We start from the raw sequence: 8,149 nt of genomic DNA, 5'->3' as shown, positions 1-8,149 counted from the left end.
AAATGTATTCTTTTTAATGGCTGAGTAATACTCCATTGTGTATATGTACCACGGCTTTCTTATCCATTCATCTGCTGATGGACATCTAGGTTGCTTCCATGTCCTGGCTACTATAAACAGTGCTGCGATGAACATTGGGGTGTACCTCAAGCTGGTTTTAGAAAAGGCAGAGGAACCAGAGATCAAATTGCCAACATCTGCTGGATCATAAAAAAGGCAAGAGAGTTCCAGAAAAACATCTATTTCTGCTTTTTTGACTATGCCAAAGCCTTTGATTGTGTGGATCACAATAAACTGTGGAAAATTCTGAAAGAGATGGGAATACCAGACCACCTGATCTGCCTCTTGAGAAATTTGTATGCAGGTCAGGAAGCAACAGTTAGAACTGGACATGGAACAACAGCCTGGTTCCAAATAGGAAAAGGAGTTCGTCAAGGCTGTATATTGTCACCCTGCTTATTTAACTTATATGCAGAGTACATCATGAGAAATGCTGGACTGGAAGAAGCACAAACTGGAATCAAGGTTGCCGGGAGAAACATCAATAACCTCAGATATGCAGATGACATCACCCTTATGGCAGAAAGTGAAGAGGAACTCAAAAGCCTCTTGATGAAAGTGAAAGTGGAGAGTGAAAAAGTTGGCTTAAAGCTCAACATTCAGAAAACGAAGATCATGGCATCTGGTCCCACCACTTCATGGGAAATAGATGGGGAAACAGTGGAAACAGTGTCAGACTTTATTTTTCTGGGCTCCAAAATCACTGCAGATGGTGACTGCAGCCATGAAATTAAAAGACGCTTACTCCTTGGAAGTAAAGTTATGTCCAACCTAGATAGCATATTCAAAAGCAGAGACATTACTTTGCCAACAAAGGTTCGTCTAGTCCAGGCTATGGTTTTTCCTGTGGTCATGTATGGATGTGAGAGTTGGACTGTGAAGAAGGCTGAGCACCGAAGAATTGATGCTTTTGAACTGTGGTGTTGGAGAAGACTCTTGAGAGTCCCTTGGACTGCAAGGAGATCCAACCAGTCCATTCTGAAGAGATCAGCCCTGGGATTTCTTTGGAAGGAATGATGCTAAAGCTGAAACTCTAGTATTTTGGCCATCTCATGCGAAGAGTTGACTCATTGGAAAAGACTCTGATGCTGGGAGGGATTGGGGGCAGAAGGAGAAGGGGACGACAGAGGATGAGATGGCTGGATGGCATCACTGACTCGATGGACATGAGTCTGAGTGAACTCCGGGAGTTGGTGATGGACAGGGAGGCCTGGCGTGCTGCTATTCATGGGGTCGCAAGGAGTCGGACACGACTGAGTGACTGATCTGATCTGATCTGAATGTCCCTTTCTGTTCCTGGTGAATTTCTTTGCTCTTCAGTCTATTTATCTGTTAATAATATAGCTATTCATGCTTCCTTAGGATTCGAGTATATATGTTAGTGTATATATGGTTTATCCCTTTATGCCTGTTTACATTCAGTTTACCTATACTGTTAAATTTGAAGTAAGTTTCTTATAGATAGTTTATAGTTGGTTAATAGCCTTTTTAAATCCACCCTGCCAATCTCTTATCTTCTAAATGATTTATTTAGGCCATTTGCATTTACTTTAATTAGAAAGTTATTAAAGTTGACCTATATAAATCTTTTGTTTGTTTTCTGTTTTCATGTTCTCTGTTTTCCATTTCTGTGTTATTGGCCCTGCCATTGTATGGGTACTTAAACATTTTTTAGAATTTTATTTTAATTTCTATGATGCTTTTTATTGTATCACTTTCTATCACTCCTTTAGTAGTTGCTGTAAGTATTTGATTACATACACATAACGTAGTAGAATCTACTTTGTTGACCTTTTAATGCTGCCCTGAGTTATGGATGGAGGAGGGTTTTGTGACTATAAATGGTGGCATAAGGGATCTTTGGGGTGACAGAACAGTTCTGTATCTTGATTTTGATATTGGTTGAATGAGTCATGTGGTCATGATTTTTTATATTTTAAGTCAGGAGCTAATAATATGAAAAATTCAAATAATATAATATGTACTGATTTTAACAATGGTATCAGTAAAGTCGGAGAAGGCAATGGCAACGCACTCCAGTACTCTTGCCTGGAAACTCGCATGGATGGAGGAGCCTGGTAGGCTGCAGTAGTGGTCTTAACTAGACTTATTAGCAAATGTATATTTCAACTCAAATTCTATTTTAAAATAGCATAAACATCTTACATATAATTAGTATTATGCCTGCTCTTTCTGTCTTCTAATGTAACAAGTTATTCTTGTTTATAAGACATGATTAATGTTTTTTAAATTATTCAACTAAACATTGTCTTCATGGATAATCATTCATGCATTCTAGTCTAATGAACATGGGGTTTACAAAAGTAAAGAAAAGGTTTTAGAAACTGAATGATTTTTAACTTTCATGTAAACAAGTGCACTTCTGTAGAGAGTTAAAAAAGGAGAAAAAAAAGAACACTGCTGCTTAAAATAACCATGTTATACTGTTTAAGGATTATTATGTTCTATACTCGATTAAATATTTCACAGAGAATGGTTGAGAAGTATACTTATATGGCAAATGTCTTTTCAATAAATACATTTACAAGGAAAGAGAATAAAATTAAAAAAATGAGTCTTTTTTAAAAAATATGCATCTAATATAATTTTAAGTTTTCTTTATTAAAATCATTATTATTTGAAATTTAACATGGGAAAAAGATCATTTTTAACACTCACAAGGTATTATCAAATTTAATATCATCAGAAGGTAACAGTCATACTTTTCAGAAGGAAAATAGCATTACTTTTCTATCAGAATCTATACAACTGTATGATTACCATAAAATGTTCAACTAATACAAAGATTGATTAGTAATGGACTAAATATTTTATCACTGTCCCCGTACTTGTTTTAGTAATTCTGTGTGTGCTTAGTCACTCAGTCATGTCTCAGTCTTTGCAACACTATAGGCTGTATATTGCCAGGCTCCTCTGTGTATGGAATTTTCCAGGCAACAGTACTGGGAGTGGGTAGCCATTCCCTTCTCAGGATATCTTCCCAACACGGGGATCGAACCCAGGTCTCCTGCATTGCAGGCAAATTTTTTGCTGTCTGTGTCACCAGGGAAGTCCTGTTGTAGTAGTTTATAAATATTTTATTATTTTTTTCTTTTTCCCCTTTTTATGTCTCTATCTTTCTCTTTCTTCCCTTATTTTTTTTTATATTCCTACCTAAATATACATGCACATATAATTATACAAACATATATTTCTCAGGTTGCTAAAATGGCATTCTTCCTTACCTTAATTTTGTGTCAGTACAACACATACCAGATCCCAAAGTGACTATAAAATACATGCTGATTTTCTGTTTCTCAGTTTCTGAGAGGGATGTTGAAGTCTCCCACCAAATATGGAAATATGTGTATTTCTTCTTTAAGTTGTATTAGCTTAGTGGCTTATGTATTTTGCTTTTTAAATTGTTTTCCTACTGAAGAATAGTTGACATACAATGTAATATTAGTTTTTGAGTACAACATAGTGATTTTACATTTATATACATTATGAGATGATCACCACAATAGATCTAGTTACCATCTGCTACCAATTACAGTATTATTGATTATATTCCCTATTTAGTGTATAATATCCCTGTGACCCTTAATATGTGACCAGAAGTTTGTATCTCTTAAGTCCCCTTAACTATTTCTCCAACTTCTCTCTTCACCAGCAGCAACCACTAGTTTGTTTTCTGTGAAATCCTAAGTACTTACTGTTTTATATCTGGTTTATTTTCCTTCACATAATACCTTCTAGGTCCATTAATGTTGATGCAAAGGCACAATTTCTACTTTTTATGGCTGAACAATATTGCTTCTATTGAGCCATGAAATATTACTAATACTGAGTAATATAACTTCTATTTTGTCTATTCATTTTTTTGATGGACATTTAGGATGTTTCTGGATCTTAGCTCTTGTAAACAGTACTGAAATGACCATAGAGGTACATATATGTTTTTAAATTATTTTTTTTCATTATCTTCATGTAAATACCCAGAAGTGAAATGGCCAAATTGTGTAGTAGTTCTATTTTTAATCTTTTAGGAGCCTCCACACTGCTTTCCATAGCAACTGCAATAATTTACATTCCCGCCAACAGTGAAGAAGAAACAAGAGTTCCTTTTATTCCACATCTTCACCAATACTTATTTTTTGTCTTTTTGATAACAGCCATTCTGGCAGATGAGGTGGTATCTCACTGAGATTTTGATATTCATCTTCCTGGTGATTTCTGGTGTTGAGCATTTTTTTTTTTAATGTGCCTATAGTGATCTGTCTGTCTTTTGGGAAAATGTCAGGTTTAGGTCCCCCATCCAGTTTTTAATCTGATTGTTTATTTTTTGATATGAACTTGTATTAAACTCATCAGATATATTATTTGCAAATATCTTCTCCTATTCAGTCAGTTCCCTTTTCACTTTGTTGATAGGTTCCTTCACTGTGGAAAATATTTTTTGATGTTATTTCATTTGTTTACTTTTGCTTTGTTGCCTTTGCTTGGGGAGATATATCCCCCAAAATGTTGCTATGACTGATATCAAAGAACTGACTGCCTGTGCTTTCTTCTAGGAGTTATAGTGTTTCATGACTCACATTTAAGTCATTAATCCAGGTGTGTTTTTGTACATGGCATAAGCTACTGATACAGATTTATTCTTTTGCATGTGACTGTCCAGTTTTCTCCACAGCATTTATTTAAGAAGCTGTCCTTTCCTCACTGTATATTCTTGCCTCTTTTGATGTAGAGTTAGTCCCTGGTGGTGCAATAGTAAAGAATCCACCTGCCAGTGCAGGAGATGCAAGGGATTTGGGTTCAATCCCTGGGTTGGGAAGATCCTCTGGAGAAGGCAACCCACTCCAGTATTCTTGTCTGGGCTATTTCATGGACAGAGGAGCCTGGTGGGCTATAGTCAATGGGGTCGTAGAGAGTTGGACATGACTGAATGACTGAGCACAACTAACCATGTAAGCATGGGTTTATTTCTGGGATCTCTATTCTGTTCAGTTGACCTGTGCATCTGTTTTTGTGCCAGTACTATATGATTTTGATAACTCCGACTTTGTAACATAGTGTAAAATCAGGGAGCATAATGCCTCTAGGTTGGTTCTTCATTTTCAAGATTGCACTGACTATTCAGGATTGCTCATGGTTCCACAAAATCTTTGTGATTATTTGTTCCAGTTCTGTGAAAAATCCTATCAGTATTTTGATAAGGATTGCATTGATCTGTATATTGCTTTGGGTAGCCTGGACTTTTTTTTTTTTTTTCTTTTAGCCAGGGTATTTTAACCATATTAATTCTTTCAGTTCATGAACATGGTAAATCTTTCCATATATTTCTGTTGTCTTCAATTTCTTTCATCAGTGACTTATAGTTTTAAGGTACAGAACTTCTTGGTTAAACTCATTCCTAAATTTATTGTTTTTGTAAAATAATTATAAATGGGATTATTTTCTCATTTCTTTTTCTTATCATTTGTTATTAGTGTATAGAAATGCCAGAGTATTTTATATATTGATTTTGTATCCTAAATTTTTTTCTGAATTCATTTTTTAGTTCTAAAAGTTTTTGGTATAATCTTGGGATTTTCTATGTATAGCGTCATATCATCTACAAATAATTACATTTTTACTCCCTCCTTTCCAATTTTAATGGCTTATATCTCTTTTTCTTCTTTAATTGCTATGGCAAGGACTTCCAATACTGTACTGAATAAAAGCAACAACAGTGAGCATCTTTCACTACTGCTTGATTGTAGGGAAGTAGCTTTCAGGTTTTCCTGACTGAGTGTGATATCAGCCATAGGTTTGCCATATATGGCCTTTATTATGTCCAAGTATATTCCTTCTATACTCACTTTGTTGAGAGTTTTCATCACAAGTGCATGTTCAATTTTGTCAAGTCTGTTTTCTGCACCTATTAAGATAATTATATGAGTTTTACTCTTCAGTTTATTAATGTTGTAGATCACATTTAATAATTTGTGGATATTAAACTGTCCTTGCACTGTTGGGATAAATCCCACTTGACTATGGTGTATGATCTTTTTTATGTATTATTAAAATCAGTTTGCTAATATTTTGTTGAGAATTTTTGCATCTGTGTTCTTCAGTGATATTGGCTCTTAATTTTCTTTCCATCTTTCTTTTTTTTTTTTTTAATGTTCTTTTCTGGTTTTGGTATCAGAATCATGCAAGCTTTCAACAATTAGTTCAGAAGTGTTTTTTCCTCTTCAGTTTTTTGGAGTAGTTTGACAAAGTTAGGCGTTAACTCTTCTTTAAATGTTTGGTAAAATTCACCTATGAAGATGTCTGGTCATGGATTTTTGATTATTGGGAGTCTTTTAAATTACTGATTCACTTTAATTACTCTAATCAGTCTGCTGGACCACAGCCTTGTCTAACTCAATGAAACCAAGCCATGACGTGTGGGGCCACCCAAGACGGATGGGTCATGGTGGAGAGGTCTGACAGAATGTGGTCCATTGAAAAGAGAATGGCAAACCACTTCAGAATTCTTGCCTTGAGAAGCCCATGAACAGCATGAAAAGGCAAAATGATAGGTTACTGAAAGAGGAACTCCCCAGGTCAGTAGATGCCCAATATGCTATTGGAGGTCAGTGGAGAAATAATTCCAGAAAGAATGAAGGGATGGAGCCAAGCAAAAACAATACCCAGTTGTGGCTGTGACTGGTGATAGAAGCAAGGTCCGATGCTGTAAAGAGCAATATTGCATAGGAACCTGGAATGTTAGGTCCATGAAGCAAGGCATCTTGGAAGTGGTCAAACAGGAGATGACAAGAGTGAACGTCGACATTGTAGGAATCAGCGAACTAAAATGGACTGGAATGGGTGAATTTAACTCAAATGACCATTATATCTACTATTGTGGGCAAGAATCCCTTAGAAGAAATGGAGTAGCCATCATGGTCAACAAATGAGTCCGAAATGCAGTACTTGGATGCAATCTCAAAAACAACAGAATGATCTCTGTTCATTTCCAAGGCAAACCATTCAATATCATGGTAATCCAAGCCTATGCTCCAACCAGTAATACTGAAGAAGCTGAAGTTGAATGGTTCTATGAAGACCTACAAGACCTTTTAGAACTAACACCCAACAAAGATGTCCTTTTCATTATAGGGGACTGGAATGCAAAAGTAAGAAGTCAAGAAACACCTGGAGTAACAGGCAAATTTGGCCTTGGAATATGGAATGAAGCAGGGCAAAGGCCAATAGACTTTTGCCAAGAGAACACACTGGTCATAGCAAACATCCTCTTCTAACAACACAAGAGAAGACTTCACACATGGACATCGCCAGATGGTCAACACCAAAATCAGATTGATTATATTCTTTGCAGCCAAAGATGGAGAAGCTCTATACAGTCAGCAAAAACAAGACCGAGAGCTGACTATGGCTCAGATCATGAACTCCTTATTACCAAATTCAGACTTAAATTGAAGAAAGTAGGGAAAACCACTAGACCATTCAGGTATGACCTAAATCAAATCCCTTATGATTATACAGTGGAAGTGAGAAATAGATTTAAGGACTAGATCTGATAGATAGAGTGCCTGATGAACTATGGAATGAGGTTCGTGACATTCTCCAGGAGACAGGGATCAAAACCATCCCCATGGAAAATAAATGCAAAAAAGCAAAATGGCTGTCTGGGGAGGCCTTACAAAAGAAGAGAAGTGAAAAGCAAAGGAGAAAAGGAAAGATATAAACATCTGAATGCAGAGTTCCAAAGAATAGCAAGAAGAGATAAGAAAGCCTTCCTCAGCGATCAATGCAAAGAAATAGAGGAAAACAACAGAATGGGAAAGAGTAGAGATCTCTTTGAGAAAATTAGAGATACCAAGGGAACATTTCATGCAAAGATGGGCTCGATAAAGGACAGAAATGGTATGGACCTAACAGAAGCAGAAGATATTAAGAAGAGGTGGCAAGAATACACAGAAGAACTGTAGAAAAAGATCTTCACGAGCAAGATAATCATGATAGTGTGATCACTCACCTAGAGCCAGACATCCTGGAATGTGAAGTCAAGTGGGCCTTAGAAAGCATCACTACGAAC

The sequence above is a fragment of the Bison bison genome, unplaced genomic scaffold (assembly GCF_000754665.1).
Source record: "Bison bison bison isolate TAMUID 2011002044 unplaced genomic scaffold, Bison_UMD1.0 scf7180017864517, whole genome shotgun sequence".
NCBI classification, from domain to species: Eukaryota; Metazoa; Chordata; class Mammalia; order Artiodactyla; family Bovidae; genus Bison; species Bison bison.
Note: the sequence above shows the minus strand (reverse complement) of the source record.